The 19518-nt window shown below is 47.9% G+C and overlaps 1 long non-coding RNA gene across 1 annotated transcript in view; it reads right to left on the bottom strand.

Moving 5' to 3' along the window:
- Positions 1 to 480: 480 nt before the first annotated feature.
- Positions 481 to 19518, bottom strand: part of LOC103251995 — a 33649-nt gene continuing 14611 nt past the window's right edge. Inside the window, exons 3-4 of the long non-coding RNA XR_002481497.1 lie at positions 4457 to 4561; positions 481 to 616 (exon numbers count right to left, since the gene is read on the bottom strand). This is a non-coding gene — a long non-coding RNA (uncharacterized LOC103251995). The remainder of the gene's footprint in view (positions 617 to 4456; positions 4562 to 19518) is intronic.

Genomic DNA, 19518 nt, shown 5'->3' with positions numbered 1-19518 from the left:
CAGCTAATTAAAAAAAAAAATTTTTTTTTTGAGTTGGAATCTCACTCTGTCACCCAGACTGGAGTGCAGTGGCCGCTCCCAGCTACCACAGCCTCGACCTGCTGGGCTCCGGTGATCCTTCCGCCTCAGCCTTCCAAGTAGCTGGAACTACAGGCGCGTGCTACCACGCCCAGCTAATTTTTGATTTATTGTAGAGATGAGGTCTCACCAAGTTGCCCAGGCGGGTCTCGAACCCATGGGCTCAGGCAATCCACTCACCTCACCCTCCCAAAGGCGCGGGATCACAGGCTGAGCCACCGAGCCCGGCTTATTTTTCAAAAATTTATTGTAAAGACAAGGTCTCGCCATGTTGCCCAGGCTGGTCTCGAACCCGTAGGCTCAGACCTCCCAAGGTGCTGGGATTATAGGCGTGAGCCACCACGCCTGGTCCCAATACAGTTTTCTAAACATAAGAACTTGCTAAACCTCGAAGCAGAGATTGTGCCAAGACTGCTTTATTTTAAAAGCCGATGGTGTTGTTGAAGAAAAGGCTGTGTTCTCGGCCCATCCTGGCGACGGTTGGAGACTGCTTCGGGAACTGCTCTGAAGACGTATATGCTCCTGGGCCTGGGGTTTTCTGAAAACAGAACAGAAAACGGAGACTGACGAGATGGTGACACCAAACCCAGAGCCTCTTGTGCGTGGCTGCTGGCTTGGATGTTCTGGACAAATTTCTCCATGGAAGACAAGAGCCACACCGGCCCGGGCTGGGGCCTGGCGGACCCTTAATCCGAGCGTGTACTGATTAAGGGGCAAGAGGGGGGCTGAGAGATGGCCAGACCAGGGGCCACCTGCTGGGGGAGGTGGGGTCACATCTATCTGCACCTCAAAGCACGCTTTCCCAGCAGGCCCTCCACCCAGGCAATTCCCAGCCCAGGGGGATAGAACATGCTATTTTTGTCATCCCTAGTGACCTCAGCCTGGTGGGCAGCAGGTGGAGAGAACGACTTCTGAACCGGAGGTTCTAACTCAGACGCCCAGTGGCTCTCCCAATGCTGGTGTGTTTCTGTCGCTAACCTGGAGTTTACAGCAAGGTGTTTCTCAACCAGAGTCCATGGACCCCAGGTCAGAAGTATTCTCCAAGGATCCACTAGTTCTAATTTTTAAAAGTTGTGTTGCCAGGCATGGTGGCTCACACCTGTAATTCCATCACTTTGGGAGGTGGAGGCAAGAGGATTGCCTGAGCCCACCGGTTCGAGATCAGCCTGGGTAACATGGCGAGACTGCATCTCTATAATAAATCAAAAAATTATCTGGGAGTGGTGGCACGTGCCTGTAATTCCAGCTACTTGAAAGGCTGAGGCGGAAGTATCGCCTGAGCACAATAGATCGAGATTGAGGTGGCTGTGAGCGTGCCACTGCACTCCAGCCTGGGTGACAGAATGAGACCCCTACTTAAAAAAAATAAAATTGTGTCTTCATTTTGATGAAATTGTTGAAAAAGTTATTCTGCCAATTACTTAAAGTTTCTCTTCCATGTGATAAAATGCAACTAAATGCCATTTTCACAGACAGAGGCTTCAGTGCCTTAGGTCAGTGTTTCCCGTGTTGGGCATACATGACCATATTTTTGAAACCCAAAGGGATGTTTCCCTTGGGTCTGTTGGAGAGACAACAGTGTAGTGATTGCGGACCAGGGTTTTGGGGTCCAACAGGTGTTCGAGTCCTAGTCCCACAACCAGTGGCGACGTGTGACCCTGGGCATGGGCTTCCCATGCCTGGCCCATCCACGGGGCACATACATGCCTCTAGGGAACGACGGGGCTCACTGGGGTCTCTCTGGGACGGTCAGCGTCCACCTGGCCATCCTCAAGTAGTTCACACATCAGCTCCCACCACTGTTCCTAGTGACTGATATCACCTGCTTGCCATGTCCACCCCTCCTGGCGGTTATCACTTCAGAAGACAGCGAGAGCAGAACTAGGGTTACCCCGAGAGTAGAACGGGTGGTCAGCCAGAGGGGATGAGATCAGCTGCCTGCAGAAGCCACTATAAATGACAGGATGAGCCGGGCTCGGTGGCTCAGCCTGTAATCCCGCGCCTTTGGGAGGCTGAGGTGAGTGGATTGCCTGAGCCCGCGGGTTCGAGACCCGCCTGGGCAACTTGGCGAGACCTCATCTCTACAATAAATCAAAAATTAGTTGGGCGTGGTAGCGCACGCCTATAGTTCTAGCTACTTGGAAAGCTGAGGTGGAAGGATCGCTGGAGCCCAGCAGGTCGAGGCTGCGATGGCCGGGAGCGGCCACTGCACTCCAGTCTGGGCGACTAAGAGAGACTCCAACTCAAAAATAAATAAATAAATAAACAAACAAATAAATAAATAAATGACAGGATGTTTCCTCGGCTAAAAGCAGACAGCAAACTGAAAATCTAATCAAGTCCTGACCAAATGTCAAAGGAAGCTGCGGCTTTTATTAGTGCTGTCTGTGAGGAGTCCTGGAAGACCAGACCACAGAACAGAAGACTCAGGGGGCCATGGCCCACCAGGCCACCCCCCAGGAGGCTACCGGTGGTGGTTCAGCCACTTTGTAAACATCCAGCTTGGTTCCCCAGCCCTGATTTCACTGCCACCAAGTGACCTTGTCGTTGTCCTCAGCTTCCATGAAGATTTCCTATGCAGGAGAAAGTCCACGGAGCAGCGGCCTGAGTCACCAGGTCCCCATGGTGGACACTTATAAGTTAACACTGTACCTTCTGGCTTCTCGCTTAGTTACCTGGGAGTTTGGTTAACATGACTCAGTCTTCCCGAGGACACTCTGTCCTGTGGGTTCTGACAGACATCTGCTTCTGGATCGTGGTGATGTCACTAAGGTGTGAGGATGCCTCAGTGTGTCTGCAACTTTCCTGGCAGGGCCTCCCCGGTATTCCTCCAGGTAAAGGCTGCACTACCCCCCACACCGTAGCCCATGGCTCTGCAGCAGAACTGCAGGCCTCAATCCCGGGGCAAGGGCCAGGTGAAGCTGGGGGGAATGATTTGCAGCCCAGGCAGTGGCAATACCAGCCCTCTCCCACCCGATCCCCCACCCTCTTGACTGCCCTGGGGTGGGGGGCCATTTTCTTTCTGCCTTTTCTTCCTTTCTTGAGTTGGGTCTCATTCTGTCACCCAGGCTAGAGTCTAATGACACAATCATGGCTCACCACAGCCTCGACCGCCTAAGCTCAGATGATCCTACTGCCTCAGCCTCTCAAGTAGCTGAGACTACAGGCACGTGCCACCACGCCTGGTAATTTTTGATTTTTTTGTAGAGAAATTTTGATTTATGTCTGAAACTCTTGGGCTCAAGCGATCCTCCTTCCCTGGCCTCCCAAAGCGCTGGCCCCATTTTCTTATAGGCAGAATGTGTATTTCCGTCTCCCCAACCAACCCAAAAGAGTCTTGGGGACTTTCAGACTGAAGTGCAGGCTGGAAGCAAGAAGACCATGTCTATTAAAACTGTCATTTTGCATTAAAAAAAGAAAGTCCCTGTTGGTAAGCTCCATGCCATGCTTGTAATCTCTCCTAGTCTTCTCCAAGCTTTTGAGGCACTCTGCACACTCCCACAATTCACTTCCTTTTTCTCTCTCTATGGACTTGAACTTGACTTCTATCCTGAGAATTTGGGGGCAGGGTGATTGCTTAGGCCTTTGTGGTCCCATTTGGTTCAATATAAATGTTTTTGCTAGCCGGGCTCGGGGGCTCAGCCTGTAATCCCGCGCTTTGGGAGGCCGAGGTGAATGGATTGCCTGAGCCCGTGGGTTCAAGACCCACCTGGGCAACTTGGCGAGACCTCATCTCTACAATTCATCAAAAATTAGCTGGGCATGGTAGCGCACACCTGTAGTTCCAGCTACTTGGAAGGCTGAGGCGGAAGGATCGCCGGAGCCCAGCAGGTCGAGGCTGCAGTGGCCGGGAGCGGTCACTGCACTCCAGTCTGGGTGACAGAGTGAGGCTCCGACTAGAAAAAAAAAATTAAAAATTAAAAAATTAATGTTTTTGCTTCAACTCTTTGCTTCCTTGGGCTCCCAGAAAACACACACACGAAGACACACACACACACACACACACACACACACACACACACACACGGTCGTGCTGGCTGGCTGGAGGCAGCCCCGCACGTTTGCCTCAGTTCAGTAAGGGTGTCCCCAAGTAAAGCAACCAGGTCGTAACACTGGCAGCTGCTTTCAAGTGGACCCGTGATGTATTATAGCTGTGTTCGAGCCTGGAGTCACTCTGAGCATGGTGCTGACCTAGGACGTCCAGGTGTTTGGGTTCTTCACTCATTGCCTTGGCCAGCAACTTTATACGACAGTCATTCTCCCAATCCATCCCTGCTCCGCTCATGGCCACCCACCCACATATACATACATGCACACAGAGCCAGAAAACCTACCACATGACCACAGCTGGGGTGGAGGAGTCTTCCAGAATACTTACTGAATAGCTGGACAAGAATCGAGGTACTCTGGATTGAAAACAGGAAGTGACAGAACTTGTTAAAGGTGTTTTCACATTATAATGACCTGGTCCCGGGCCTTCATGCTGTGAAACATTGAGGGAAAAAAAGTGTTTCCATCATCACTAATATTTGAGATATTTTAAGGCTTTATTGGCCTTCCACAAACATATGAGTCAGCGTGCTATGTGGGCTCGAGAGATCTAATTCAGGTATGAACTGGGGGAGGAGTCATCGTGAAATGGGACTGATACCTGCCTCCCTGTGCTGGGCCCGACTGTGAGGATGAAGGAGATGGGGTGACCCGCACCAGTCCCCTCTTGTCCCTGCCAGGGTCCTTGATGCCCCCGGGGTCCCTCCCCAGATTCAGGTTCCCCACCCCCTCAATGCAGCATGATGTCATGCTTGTTCCTCTATTAATCTCGACTCACTACTTTGCACTATTAGCTGTATAAAACACACGTTATCGTATAAATGCCACACATGCGATCTTAGTCCAAGAAAGTATTCACAGCAATTCACTGATATATGCACAATGCTATGAAATTAGCATAAAAGGGTGAACGAGGTTTTATTTTATTTTTTTTGAGTTGGAGTTTTACTCTGCTGCCCAGGCTGGAGTGCAGTGGTATGCTCACGGCCGCCTCATCCTCGACCTGCAGGACTCAGGCGATCCCTCTGCCTCAGCCTTCCAAGCAACCGGAACTACAGGCATACACCACAATGCCCGGCTAATTTTTTCATTTATTGTAGGGTTGACGTCTCACTAAGTTGCTCGGGCTAGTCCCAAACCCATGGGCTCAGGCAATCCTCTCACCTCGGCCTCCCAAAGTGCTGGAATTATAGGCGTGAGCCACTGCACCCGGCCAGCATAGATGTTTCTAAGTCGCTTCTTGTCACAGTGCAATCCAGAGGGTGATCAATTTATACTTCTGCTGGCATCATATAAGAGTGCCTGTGCTGGTTAAAGCTATGACTTTCTTCCTCCTTCCCTCTTTCTTTCTCTTTTCTTTCTTTCTTTTTTTTTGAGTTGGAGTCTCACTCTGTCGCCCAGACTGGAGTGCAGTGGCCGCTCCCGGCCACCGCAGCCTCGACCTGCTGGGCTCCGGCGATCCTTCCGCCTCAGCCTTCCCAGTAGCCAGAATTTACAGGCATGCGCTACCACGCCCAGCTGATTTTTTGATTTATTGTAGAGATGAGGTCTCGCTGCCCAGGCGGGTCTCGAACCCGCGGGCTCAGGCAATCCACTCACCTCAGCCTCCCAAAGGCACGGGATTACAGGCTGAGCCACCTAGCCTGGCTAGACTTTCTTTCTTTCTTTTTCTTTCTTTCTTTCTTCTTCTTCCTTCCTTCACCTTTGTTAATTATTTTTAGAACCCCCTTCCCTCCAAGAATCTCACTGTTTTAATTAGAATGTACTTGATTATAAATGAAGTTCCCCCCAGTTCACTCATTGAACATGTGTATCTCTTCTTTATGACTTTCCCTGTGGAAAGTTGGGAAGATGGGAACAGCCCAACACCACCCAGGATCATGCTGACACGATGGTAACCTTTTTGTTCCCAGTAGTTCACTTGTTTTCCTCTCCCATTTTCAAGTGGCCAGTGCTCATTGCCTCAGGGGTGGGACGGGGCAGGACACAGCATAAACTCTTTTTCTAGCATAATGTCTTGGATCTGCTTTTAAATCATGCAGAAATTGGGGGAAGTGGGTGGGAGTCTAGACCAAACATTGGCCTAGAGCTGGGCATTGTTGAACAGGTAGCTAAGGGTTCAATCTGGTCTCCTAAGTTTTGTTTATTTTTAAAGTTTTCACAGTACAAAGTTAAAAACAATATATGTTTATTATTTTGACCCAGCCGTTCCACTTTTAGGCATTTACCCTAAGAAAACAATTGAGAATGTGAGCAAATATTTAGCCACAAAAACATTCACTGTAACAACGTTTCCAAAAGTGAAAAATAAGAAATAAACAAAATGCCCAGAGACATGAGCCTGGTTAAAGAAATTATAACACTTCCATCCAGCTGTCCAGGGTTGATCAATTTTTCTAGACACAAAAGCTATTCCTAAATATCATTAAGTGAAAATGCAAGCTTAAAAATGTGCGTAAAGGCCAGGCTCAGTGGCTCAGCCTGTAATCCCGCACTTTGGGAGGCTGGGGCAAGTGAATTGCCTGAGCCCGCGGGTTCAAGACTACCCGGCAACTTGGCGAGACCTCGTCTCTACAATAAATCAAAAAGAGCCGGCACAGTAGCGCTTGCCTGTAGTTCCAGCTACTTGGAAGGCTAATGCAGGAGGATCGCCTGAGCCCAGCAGGTTGAGGCTGCCGTGGCTGGAAGTTTGCCACTGCACTCCAGTCTGGGTGACGGAATAAGACTCCAACTCAAAAAAAAAGTGCATAAAACAAACTTGGAATGGAATTATCCCAAGGTGTTCATGAATAGTTTTCTCTTAGTAGTGGCATATTGAACAAAAAGGAAAAAAACAAATTTTTTTGCTTATCTGAATTTCCTAATTATCTTCAATGAACGTGAGTGCTCCCAACATATGAAAGAAAAAAAAAGATACATCGTATGTAGATAAATGGATATGGAAGTTGAGTCAAGGAAAAAAGAAAGTAGAAAAAATGATAGCAGCAAGGTGATAATAGACACGTGTGTCCTGTTAGGTCTTTATAACATGTAGAGCTGGTCACAAATGAGCCCAGTGAGTTTGACAGAACAAGCACTAGACTGCAGCCCATCCATGGGATTTTTTTTTTTTTTTTGAGTCGGGGTCTCACTCTGTCACCCAGGCTGGAGTGTAGTGGCCCGATCACAGCTAGCTGCAGCCTCAACCACCTGGCCTTAGGAGATCCTTCCACTTCAGTCTCCCACATAGCTGGGATTATTGGTGCATACCGCCATCCTGGCTGATTTTTAAAATTTTTTGTAGAAATGAGGTCTCGCTATGTTGCCTAGGCTAATCTTGAACTCCTGGGCTCAAGTATTTCTCCCGCCTCGGCCTCCCAAAGTGCTGAGATTACAGGTGTGAGCCATCGTGCCCGGCCTCTCCTCCATGGGATGTAAGAGCAAGGCTTCTGGCGGTCTCTGGCAGGTGGCACAGCGATGTAATTAGGGCTGCCATTCTCAACGAATCCACCATGAACGGAATCTGCTATTAACAGTCAAATACAAGTCTGAGGATCAAGGAATGAATGTGTCTCATCATTTTACAGCTCACGGCAGAGAAAAGGAAACAGGAATATTTTCAAACCGACACATGCCTGTGCTAGAGGTTCCCATAGGGGCCAGGCTCTCTGGTGTGAGCTCTGCACCCACATTGGAGAACTCAGAGCCACAGTCAACACAGAGGAATAACAAGCCAGGAGGACATGGACAGGAACAGTGTGTGCAGCCCCTGCTCAGTTTGGCCATAACCATGTGGAACTCTAAAAGCTGAGGAAGGAGTACCATAAACCAGTGGTCCCCAACCTTTTTGACATCAGGGACTGGTTTCATGGAAGACATTTTTTCCCCAGATGAAGGTGGAGAGGGATCATAAGGAATTAAATTCTCATAAGGAGCTTGCAGCCTATTGCACAGTTCACAATAGGGTTTCTGCTCCCATGAGAATCTAATGCCACCACTGATCTGACAGTAGACGGAGCTCTGCTTACAGGCCACTCACCTCCTGCTGTGCAACCCAGTTCCTAACAGGCCATGGACTGGTACCGGTTGAGGACCCCTGCTAGAAAGAGCTTCCTGTGGTTTCTCTTAGCACCAAGTTCTGGGACTCTAGAAAGGTGACTGTTCTGTTCTCCCCTGGTCCTGGATGCCACTGGCTTTTGAAAAGTTTCACTTTGGGAACCCAGAGTTGCCACAGGAAGGTCCTGACAAGAGCCTGGTTTATGGAATGGTCCATTTGAGTGGCTGGGGACAGAGATGACACTGAGTATGCTACCGTGGCTTCAACACCCATGACAGTCATCTGCAGAGGGGCCAAGAAACACTGCAACCCATGCCTTTCTCCCAAGTCGAATTTGGCTTCCATCTAAGAGTTGCAGTCACCAGCTCCAGGTGTCCAGCGGGATAAAGTATCATGTGTTGCCAGAAGCTTCCTTGCATGGGCTTGGTCACCCGAATGGGAGGGGCTAAGGCATGGCACCAGAAGAAAGCATCGAGAGCTTTTCCACAAGAGGCAGATGGAATCTTTAAGAGGGGGCATTCGCGAAGCAGACACAGAGCCAAGTTCGTATTCCAGAAGCCACAGGAATGCCATGACAAAGTCGTGACTGTGCTGAGACCGGTCACGGGACGGTACTGCAATGGCCGGGAAACAGCTCTGAATGTGTCTGCAGAGTGTCCACTGCCGCCCATCCGAACACGCCTTGAGCAGACACATGGCTCAGAATGTGCCGCGTCTGGACCCAGCGCAATGGGCAGGGCTTTAAAACAAGAGGGACATTTGAGCTGTGTCCTGCTCTTCCTTGCAGTTTAGCACTCTGCTCCCTGGGGGCTGCCGAGCGGGGTGCAGAGTGCTGGTCTCACGTTGTACAGGACACATGGGCCGAGGGAGGACTCAGCTCACCTGGCAGCACTAAGCATCTCTTCCACAACCAAATGGGCCTTTTCCTAAACCGGGCCAGTAGCTTTCAGGACCAGGAGAGAACAGTCAACTTCAGCCACAGGAAACCATTGATAGAACCCATCTCTCAGCTCTGGGCATGACTGCATCTCCGCCCTCCAGACGAGATAATACGTGGGTCTCTTTCCTTCGGAAAAGTTCTATTTAATTGCATTTCTACTTGAGGGCAACTTAAAACAACAGGGACTGTGGGGATTACTATACAGATGAACAAAATACTATCCTTAACCTCCAGGGCATTTATAGGATAGGGAGAGTTCTAGGCAGAATCAAGCAAAAGCACCACTGAACAATAAATGAAAGTGTGAGGGGCTGGGATGGTGCTGAGCAAGGGCTGAGATAGATGCCTGGTTTCCAGATCTCAGGCGCTTTTTGCTTATTTTTATTTTATGTTTTTGAAAGCAGGATTTATTGCAAGAACAGAATAGCTCCCAGAGCAGGAGGGGACCCGATGAGGTTGCCCTGCTTGTTTTTAAATTTTACTTTAATAATAATAGTAATAATAATAATAATAATAATAACATACATGATGGAATATTACACAGCCATAAAGAAGGACAAAATTATGAACTTCACAGCAACTTGGATGGACTTGAGTCTATAATATTGAGTGATCTATCACAGAAACAAAGAACCGAGTATCACATGTTCTCATTCATAAGCAGACACTGAACAATTATCTTAATACTATAAGAAAAGGATTAGTAGGAGTGGGAATCTACCGGGGGAGGGGGGCACACCTCATCAACAAGGTTACCTGCATAATGAACATTTGTATACATACCCTGCATTGTACCCCACATCTTTAAAATAAAAAACTAAAAAAATTTTTTTACTTATCTTTTAAAAAACATTTTTAGAGCCGGGCTCGGTGGCTCAGCCTGTAATCCCACACCTTGGGAGACTGAGGTGAGTGGACTGTCTGAGCTCACAGGTTTGAGACCCGCCTGGGCAACTTGGCGAGACCTCGTCTCTACGATAAATCAAAAATCGGCTGGGCCTGGTAGCGCGCGCCGTAGTTCCAGCTACTCGGAAGGCTGAGGCAGAAGGATCACCGGCGCCCAGCAGGTCGAGGCTGCGGTGGCCGGGAGTGGCCACTGAACTCCAGTCTGGGTGACAGAGTGAGACTCCAACTCAAAAAGAAAAAAAAAATTTTTTAGAGACAGTTCTCACTCTCACCCAGGCTGGAGTACACTGAGACCATCATAGCTCACTGTAACTTCAAGCCCCTAGGCACAAGCAATCCTCCCAGGTGGCTATGACTACAGGTGCATGCCACCATACCTGGTTCAATTTTCTTTTATTTTTTGTAGAGAAGAAATTTCACTATGCTGCCTAGGCTGGTCTCAAACTTCTGGTCTCAAGTGATTCTCCTGCCGTGGGCTCCCAAAGTGCTGGGATTACAGGTGTGAGCCATAGCGCCTGGCCCTGGGCTGTCAAGTGTGATCTCAGTGGACTGCAGGATGTCACCAAGGGCAGGAGCTTTCATCTTATTGCAAAATACTCAGACTTGCCGGGTGAGGTGGCTCGCGCCTGTAATCCTAGGACTTTGGGAGGTGGAGGTGAGAGGATTGCCTGAGTCCAAGGGTTTGAGATCAGCCTGGGCAACTTGGTGAGACCTCATCTCTACAATAAATCAAAAAATTAGCCAGGCATGGTGGCACACACCTGTAGTTCCAGCTACTTGGAAGGCTGAGGCGGAAGGATCACCTGAGCCCAGCAGGTTGAGGTTGTGGTGGCCGTGAGTGTGCCACAGCACTCCAGCCTGGGTGACAGTGAGACTCTGACTCGAAAAAAAAAATAAAAATAAAAATAATGATGAGGCGGGGTGCAGTGGATCAAGTCTATAATCCCAGCACTTTGGGAGGCCGAGGCGAGAGGAGTGCCTGAGCCTGTGGGTTCGAGACCACCCTGGGCAACATGGTGAGACCTTGTCTCTACAATAAATCAAAAATTAGCCGGGCGTGGTGGCGCACGCCTGTAGTTCCAGTTACTTGGAAGGCTGAGGTGGAAGGATCGCCTGAGCCCAGATGGTCAAGGCCGTGGTGTCCAGGAACATGCCACTGCACTCCAGCCTGGGTGACAGAGGCTCCAATTAAAAAAAAAACAAAAATGATTCAGACTTTCCTGGAGAGGCCCTGGGTATTTGTCACACCATGAAGAAGCTTCATTCATTTGGTTCCAACTTTTTTTTTTTTTGAGACAAATCTCACTGTTGCCCAGAGTGCAGTGCATGATCATAGATCACTGCAGCCTCAAACTTCTGGGCCCAAGTGATTTTCCTGCCTCAGTCTCCCAAGTAGCTAGGACTACAGGCATACGCCACCATATCCAGCTGAGTGAAAGTTTTGTGTAGAGATAGGGTCTCACTTTGTTGCCCAGGCTGGTTTCCAACTCTTGGGCTCAAGCAATTCTCCTGCCTTGGCCTCCCAAAGCGTGGTTCCAACTTCTAATAGGCAATAATGCTGTGTAATGTTGTAGGCTTTTGGTAAGCACTGATTTCCCCTACCCTACTACCCCAGTGCACACCCCCGCTCCACCCCCCAGGGATGAGAGCATGGAACTGGTTAATCTATATGGCACTGCTCTGAAATGAAGACAGGTGTTGCTCTGGGCAAGGTCAGAGAAGCAACATGGCAGGGGCCTGAAAGACCGTGTGGCAGATGAAACCGTCCCAAGTTGTTAGGTGTCCTCCCAAGTTCTATAAAATTTTGTTGTGTTGGAGTAAGTTGAAGGCCGAGTGGCATCTCTCCCCGATTTCTTCAGCCCTGTGAATTTTGAATTCCCAGTTCCTCAGCATATGAACTGATTTGGAAATTGGTCATTAAGATGTGGTCATCATCACAGGTCCGAATCCAATACGGCTGGTGTCCTCTATTAAACGGGGGAAATGTGGACATAGAGACATGCATACAGGGAAAGCACCACATGAAAACAAACGTAGGCATAAAACTAAAAACTGAGGCACACCAGCAAATGCCAGCAAGCCACCACGAGTTAGAGAGAGGCATGGCACAGATTTTCTCCTCACAACCCCAAGGAGGAACCAGCACCGCCAACCTTGATCTGGGGTGTCTAGCCTCCAGAACTGGAAGATAACAAGTTTCTGTTTCACTGGGCACAACAAAGACCCAGTTAGTGGTACTTTGTCACGGCAGCCCTAGCAAACGAATACCCAAATGTTCTGTTCATTTCTTCATTCAGCTGATATACAATGATCCAGGGAGAGGGCTAAAAGCTGGAAATACAGTGGTGTGTGATTGTCTCCTAATAGCTGTCCACCCATTACTTTGGCACAATCATGGCTCATTGCAGCCTCAACCTCCTGGGTTCAGGCGAGCCTTCCGCCTTAGCCTCCCGCCTTAGCCTCCCAAGTAGCTGGGTCTTCAGGTGTGCACCACTATGCCCAGCTAACTTTTGTAGTTTTTGTGGAGACAAGGTCTTGCTATGTTACCTAGGCTGCTCTCGAATTCCTGGGCTCAAGCAATCCTCTCGCCTTGGCCTCCCAAATTGCCTGGATTACAGGTGTGAGTCACCACACTTAGCCTAGAATCTTTAACAGAGAACACATCTACTCCCAGAAGAAAGATTCAGTTTCTCAGCTTCCCTGGCAACCAGGTGCGGCCAAGTGACTAATTCAGGGTCCACAGGATGGAGGTGGAAGATATGTGTACAGACTCCAAGGTGCATACTCCAGGAGGGGGCATGTTGTCCTCTTTCCCGCACTCCTTCCTGCCAGTGGCCCCTGCTTCCTGCTCTTTGGGACCCTGGGAATGGAAGCTACGCTCAGCAGAGCAGCCCACAGGAGGAGTCCGATGCTGTGAGCTTGCCACACCAGCTCTAAACCACCTACTGCAGGGACTTTATACAGGAGATAGATAAATTCCTTTCATGTTTATGACATTGTTACTTAAGGTCTCTTTCCCGGCGGTAGAACTTAGTCCTCACTGACAAGATAGGTGTGCATTTCCAGCTCTCGTGGGGCTAATATTCCAGCAGGGAATGCATTCCTTGACCCCCAAATTCACAAATGTGGGGTCTACCATGCAAAGAGATGCGCAGTGTGCTGCGGAGAGCATATAAGAGCGTAGACTGATCTGGTTCAGAGGCATGAGGAAGCCCCTTAAGGAAGGACATTGGAGGCTGGAGGAAGTGTTTGTGTGGAAGCTATGATGTGAAAGGTTAAGCTGACCAAAGTGGGTAGGATCTTGAGGACAGGCCTAGAGAGAGGGATTGAACTCTGCTGGACAAATGCACTGCATGGCAAACATCAAATAAAGAGTGTTAACTGAGCTGTGCTGATTTAATTAGTAGAAAAGACCAAAGAACAGATCATTAGTGGTCGCTGGGATGGCTTAATCTGTAGGCAAATTCACAGTAGGAATTCTCTTCCATTCAACTTTCTGAACCATGAATGTCCCAGGGGGCTGGGGACTGCTGCTAGGCTGAATGTGTCCAACCTCATTAAAACAAAGCTTAAGAAGTCAGATCCACAAATATTCACTGAAACCTGCTGTGTGCAAAGTATTAAGGCCAGGGATTCTGGCAGATGTTGAAAACATTTAGTGGAGGATCACTGACTTCAGGGTGCCTGCAATCTAGCTGTGAAGACAAGGGCAAAAATCGAGTCACAATACAAGAATTAAGAACAACAGCAAAACAGCATACACAGTCCTAGAGTCGAACTAAATACGAAATGTGCTAGTGGTAACAGCTAGGAGAGCTTATGATGAGCTCGCAGTGAGGAAAGGCTGTGAGGGGCAGGGGTAGGCATGGTGTGAAGAAGCAGAGACTTGAGCCATACCTTGAAGACAGGTAGGACCCAGGTAGACAGGGAACAGGTACCACTCTGCTGCTTTCTACATGTGTATAAGCATTGAGAATGGTTTTACAGTTTGATTGCAGATATAAATGTCTAAAAGTCACCATGTAGTTCCAATCTCCACAAGCCTTGGTTCTGAAGTCTTCCTACTTGCAGGCAGGTGCAGGCTAAAGCCCCTTGGCTGCAGGTATTCAGGTCTCCTCTCCAGCCCAGCCCAAACAGGTCTAGCAGACAGGCTCCACCTGCCTGCCAACCTACCCACAGCTCCCCTCGGACCCTTGGCGTCGCTACTGGAGCTGCCCCCTTCCTGTGGCCATCTCTGGCTCACAGCGTTGGTTCATGCACCTGCTCTCGTTTGGTCCTCGCAACAGCCCTGGCGTGGGAGGCGTTCGCTCCATTTAACAGATGAGAAAGTGAGGCTCAGTGGAGTTAGAAACCAACGACTTAGTGCCCCAGAGCCAGTTACTGACCTTGGTTCTCAGTGCTGGAAGGTATCAGGACTTGGTTCTCAGCTGTTTTTCTTTCTTTCTTTTTTGAGTTGGAGTCTCACTCTGTCACCCAGGCTGGAGTGCAGTAGCACACTCAAGGCCACCGCAGCCTCAACCTGCCAGGCTCAGGTGATCCTTCGGCTTCAGCCTTCCAAGTAGTTGGTAGAGACATGTGCTACCATGCCCAGCTAATTTTTTGATTTACTATAAAGACAAGGCCTCACCATGCTGCCCAGGCTGGTCTCAAACCTGTGGGCTTAGGCAATCCTCTTGCTTCTGCCTCAAAGTGCTGGGATTACAGGCATGAGCCACCGCACCTGGCTAGCTGTTTTTCTTTAGAGTCAGAAACCTAAAGGGAATTTAGAAAGAGCACATAGCCCATTTCCCTTTACCCTAGTCACAAACAACTTTCAGTTGGTCATACTGAAAAGAGAAAGGTCAGAATACACTTATGACCCCAAATGTCTATAGATACACACATAAGACACAAGTAATAAGCAGCATAAACGAAGTCACTGCACAGGGTGGTAAAAATGATCTCCCCCAAATTTGGTGAGTGTGACAGGCAGGAATACACTGCCCCCAAAAGATGACAAGCTTCAGCAAGAAGGATGGGATACTGTGTGGAGGTGGGTACAGAGGAAAACTAGAGTCACTTCTCTGGGAATTCAGGAGGAGGTTGGGTGGCAGCACCAAGCCAACTCGGGAAATTCTATAATTCTGTAAACACCCATCTACAAGCTCAGACGAGAAGGGAGACAGACCTGCATGCGGGTGGACTGGGTAGAAGCAAACCCGTTAGAGGCCCAAAGTTATTCACCTCTGCAAAAGTAAGAACTGACCGTGCCTCTGAAGTCTACTTTGGGAGTTTATTTCTGCAAAGAGAGAAACTGTGATGGTCTATGTTTCTAATCAGGCCGCCACGTGGACAGGGCAACACCGGGTCATCACACACCTGTCCACCCTAAAGGCGTGTTCCTTTCACAGGAACATACATGCCAGCGACTCCCAGGTCATTCAGAATTGCTGTAGGTGCTCACTGCCCCGTCCTGCTTTCCAGGAGACCCGGCAGCAGAAGGTGCCCCACGACTGTTTGAAATCGGAGGCACTTCGGGCCTCCGACTTGAACCCCGGGCTGCCAACGGCCCCGAACTACCCCCCTCCTGGCTGTCCTGGCTGTCCTGGCTGCTGCCCAGTGTGAGAGCCGCGTGACAACCCGAACGGCTACTGTCTAGGCATCACAGCGGCTGGACTGGGAGGCTCTTCTCTTGCACCTCCCTAGCGCTTTGCTAACAGTAGGAGAAGCAACTTCAGAAGGAGCGAAGGACCAGGGGAATGAGGGGCACTGAAGGACAGGGATCTGGAAGGTCATCTATTTTCATGCCTCTGGCCCCTGGAGATTCCTTCCACTTAGGACACCCTCCTTTTGTGGTCCGGGTAAGGAGCGATGTGCTCTTTGGTTTCCCAGGCCCTTGAGCCCCGCCCAGCACCACGACCTGGTGAGGGGCACGTGACCCAGCCCGGAAAAGGGGGCGGGGGAGGCCTTCTGATCATGGTGATTGGTTCAGAGGCAGGCTCCTAACACCAGCCTGGCCAATCAGAGGAGTCTGGTCCGGGCCTGCCGGCGGCCATCTTGCCCAGCTCCTGGCGAGAGCGGTCCGAAGTGGAAGACAAACATTATCTCATGTGCCCGAAGCCATGTGCACCAGGAAATCTCACCCCCCCCTTATGTTTTTATTTTGTGCCTAAGCTAGTTTGAAATGGGTTTCTGTCTACTGCAACTGAAAAAAAAATTTTTTTTTTTAAAGTTAGAGCCGGAGTCTCACTCTGCCACCCAGGCTGGAGGGCAGTGGCAAGCTCATGGCCACTGCAGCCCCGATCTGCTGGGCTGAGGCGATCCTTCCGCCTCAGCCTTCCAAGAAGCTGGAACCGCAGGCGCATGCCACCATGCCCGGCTAATTTTTTGATTTATTATAGAGAAGAGGTCTTGCCGAGTTGCACAGGGTGGTCTCGAACCCCTGGGCTCAGGCAGTCCTCTCGCTTCCGTCCCCCAAAGTGCTGGGATCACAGGCGTGAGCCACGACGCCCGGCCGCGACTGAAAAAATTCAAACCAATACATTCCCGTTTTCCTGTTCCCAGTGAAGATAGTGTTATAAGAAAGAAATGCAGGAAATTTCTTCACTCACAGCCCGGCAGCGATATATGACTCTGCTGATGTTAATACCATCAGAAAAGCGGCACAGATTTTTTTAGGAAGTGAAATTGCCAGGATAAACATCTTTTTCTTAGAAATTCTAGCATATCTGCAGCTATATTTGAAAGTTATAGTTTTCCCAAAATGTTACCTACAAGTAGAACTGATTCTCTTTGAGGAGGTTGAGACTGGGGCCTGCTTTAAAATCATCTTAACTTCCAGATTCCATTCAAGCAGAAATCAATTTTCTGCTTTATTCAACCTGACTGTGTTTATTAATTATTTTTCTGTTCCCCATGGAATTTCAAACTACAAGCTTAGTTTCTAATTGAACTAATTCCTTAAATGCAAAAACAGCTGCAGTGATTCAGCATTCCTTCACAATGCTGGTTTTAAGGCACAGCATTTGCCTCAGGTCTGATACTCACCTTCAGACTTGTATTATTAAATGTGACTGAAACAGACAAATCATATCACGAGCATTGTATCTGTACATACTTTTTCCTATTTAATCATTTCCTTATTCTTTATAGGCCTGTCAGGTTTTAAGAAATATAGAAGCCACATTGGAATATATTTCACATATCAAATAAAAGAAACTCATGTTCATTTAACATGGCGTAATTTTGTTCCTACTATCAGGAAAGATGTGTATGTCTCTTTTTTTGATTTTATATACAACTATAGTAATAACTGTAAAGAATCTGCTGAGCAAATCACTGGTGACCCCAAACATCCTGAGTGACTGAGTTCTTATTAGTAGTAAGTGGGAATATTTTTACTTAAGTAACAAAATGTCTTCCTCTTAAGCATTTTTAAGGCTTTTCTCAAACACTGCCTATTTTTTTAAATTATATTTTTAGAAATTGTAAAAGCAATTGAAGAGAAAGAAAATAAACAACTGCCCTCGTCACAGCACCTCAGCATAGCCACTAAAAACATTTTTCTGAGACTGGGGTACAGGGGATCATGTCTGTAATCCCAGCATCTTGGAAGGCCCAGATAAGGGGATTGCTTGGAGTTTAAGACCAGCCTTGGTGACATAGTAAGACCCCTTTGTTTCCACAGTATATTTTTAAAAGCATTTTTTATGCACTTCCTATTTTTTATATATATTTTTGTTTGTTTGAGTCAGTATCTCACTCTGTCACCCAGGCTGGAGTACAGTGGCATGATCACGGCCGCCGCAGCCTTGACCTGCTGGGCTCAGGCGATCCTTCCGCCTCAGCCTTCCAAGTAGCTGGAACTACAGGCATACCACCATGCCTGGCCAATTTTTCTTGATTTATTGTAGAGACAAGGTCTTGCCAAAGTTGTCCAGGCTGGTCTGAAGCCCCTGGGCTCAGGCAATCCTCTCGCCTGCACCTCCCAAAGTGCTGAGATTACAGGTATGAGCCAACACGCCTGGTGATTTTTTACATTATTTTAATCATAATCTACATATCAATTTTTATCCTGCATTTTTCGCTACACATTAGATCAGAAACATTTTGGGTGCCATTTTATAACTTTCAAAATAATTGCTTAAAAAGCTGCAAAATATTCCTTTGAGTGGATAATATTCTTTTAAAATGATTTATCTTCTGCTGATATTAATTTGTTGCTGTTATCTTGTTATTACAAATTGTCCCTTGATGATATATTTGTACAGATAAATATTTCTACCTTTAAGATGCTTACTTTAGGACTGGGTGAAATTAATGGGTGAAAAGACATAAACAGTTTTTATATCTTAATACATACATGCAAACTGCTTTTTAAGGGGTTATATTAATGTATACACCCACCAGCAACAGACAAGAAAAGCAGTGAGTCTCAATAGTTCACATGACAAGTAGATATTTGGAAGAAAAGATTTCAAAAATTAAAATCTTCCTCACTCACCTTTATTCTAATGTGAGTAATAAATGGAAGTCAAGAAGTTGTGCAGAATATCATACCCTTAATGCCCACATTTTGGAACACATTCAGAAGGGAATACAATTATGCAGGTTTTTGTTTTTTGTTTTTTTTTTTTTGGTAGAGCCAGAGATATATTTAGGTCATTTATAAAAGCAATAAAGTCAACTCAAGGGGGAGGAATAACCACAAATGACAAGTTTTCCTTTGTTCAGTTATCTTGGAAAGAAATGACTAGGATTTGTTGCAGTTTGTTTTTTTCCTCTTTTTGAGTTGGGGTCTCACTCTGTCACCCAGGCTGGAGTGCAATGACATGCTCACAGCCACCGCAGCCTCGACCTACTGGGCTCAGGTGATCCTTCTGCCTCAGCCTTCCAAGTAGCTGGAAACTCAGGCACACTCCACCCTGCCTGGCTAATTTTTTGATTTGTTGTAGAGATGAGGTTCACCAAGTTGCCCAGTCTAGTCTCGAACCTGTGGGTTCAGGCAATTCTCTCACCTCGGCCTCCCAAAGTGCTGGAATTATTGGCACGAGTCACTGCACCCAACCCTTTTTTCCTCTTTAAGAACATACTGGTAGGAGTGATTTGTGGGGTTTGGTCCTTAACAAGGAGCTAAAAGCAAATGGTGACTGGTAGAAGTTTTCAGCGTACTTTCTGTGGGTGAAAAAAGGCCCTTTTTCCTTATAGTAGAATATGGCCACTAGTATCTACCCCAAAAGGCACACATAAATACTCTCTTTGCAGTCTTTTCTGTGGACAAAAAATTATGCTGATTCATAATCCATGATTATTCCAACAATAACTATAATAATCAGTAAGTATACAACCTTATCTTGGCAATGTGAAGATTAAAAACCATCTTACGGCCGGGCTCGGTGGCTCAGTCTGTAATCCCGCACTTTGGGAGGCCGAGGTGAGTGAATTGCCTGAGCCTGTGAGTTTGAGACCCGTCTGGGCAACTTGGCGAGACCTCATCTCTACAATAAATAAAAAAATTAGCCAGGTGTGG

Source organism: Carlito syrichta, unplaced genomic scaffold, assembly GCF_000164805.1.
Source record: "Carlito syrichta isolate Samal-C Ts95f unplaced genomic scaffold, Tarsius_syrichta-2.0.1 Scaffold153201, whole genome shotgun sequence".
In the NCBI taxonomy this organism is placed as follows: Eukaryota; Metazoa; Chordata; class Mammalia; order Primates; family Tarsiidae; genus Carlito; species Carlito syrichta.
Note: the sequence above shows the minus strand (reverse complement) of the source record. Positions and strands in the feature narration are given on the sequence as shown.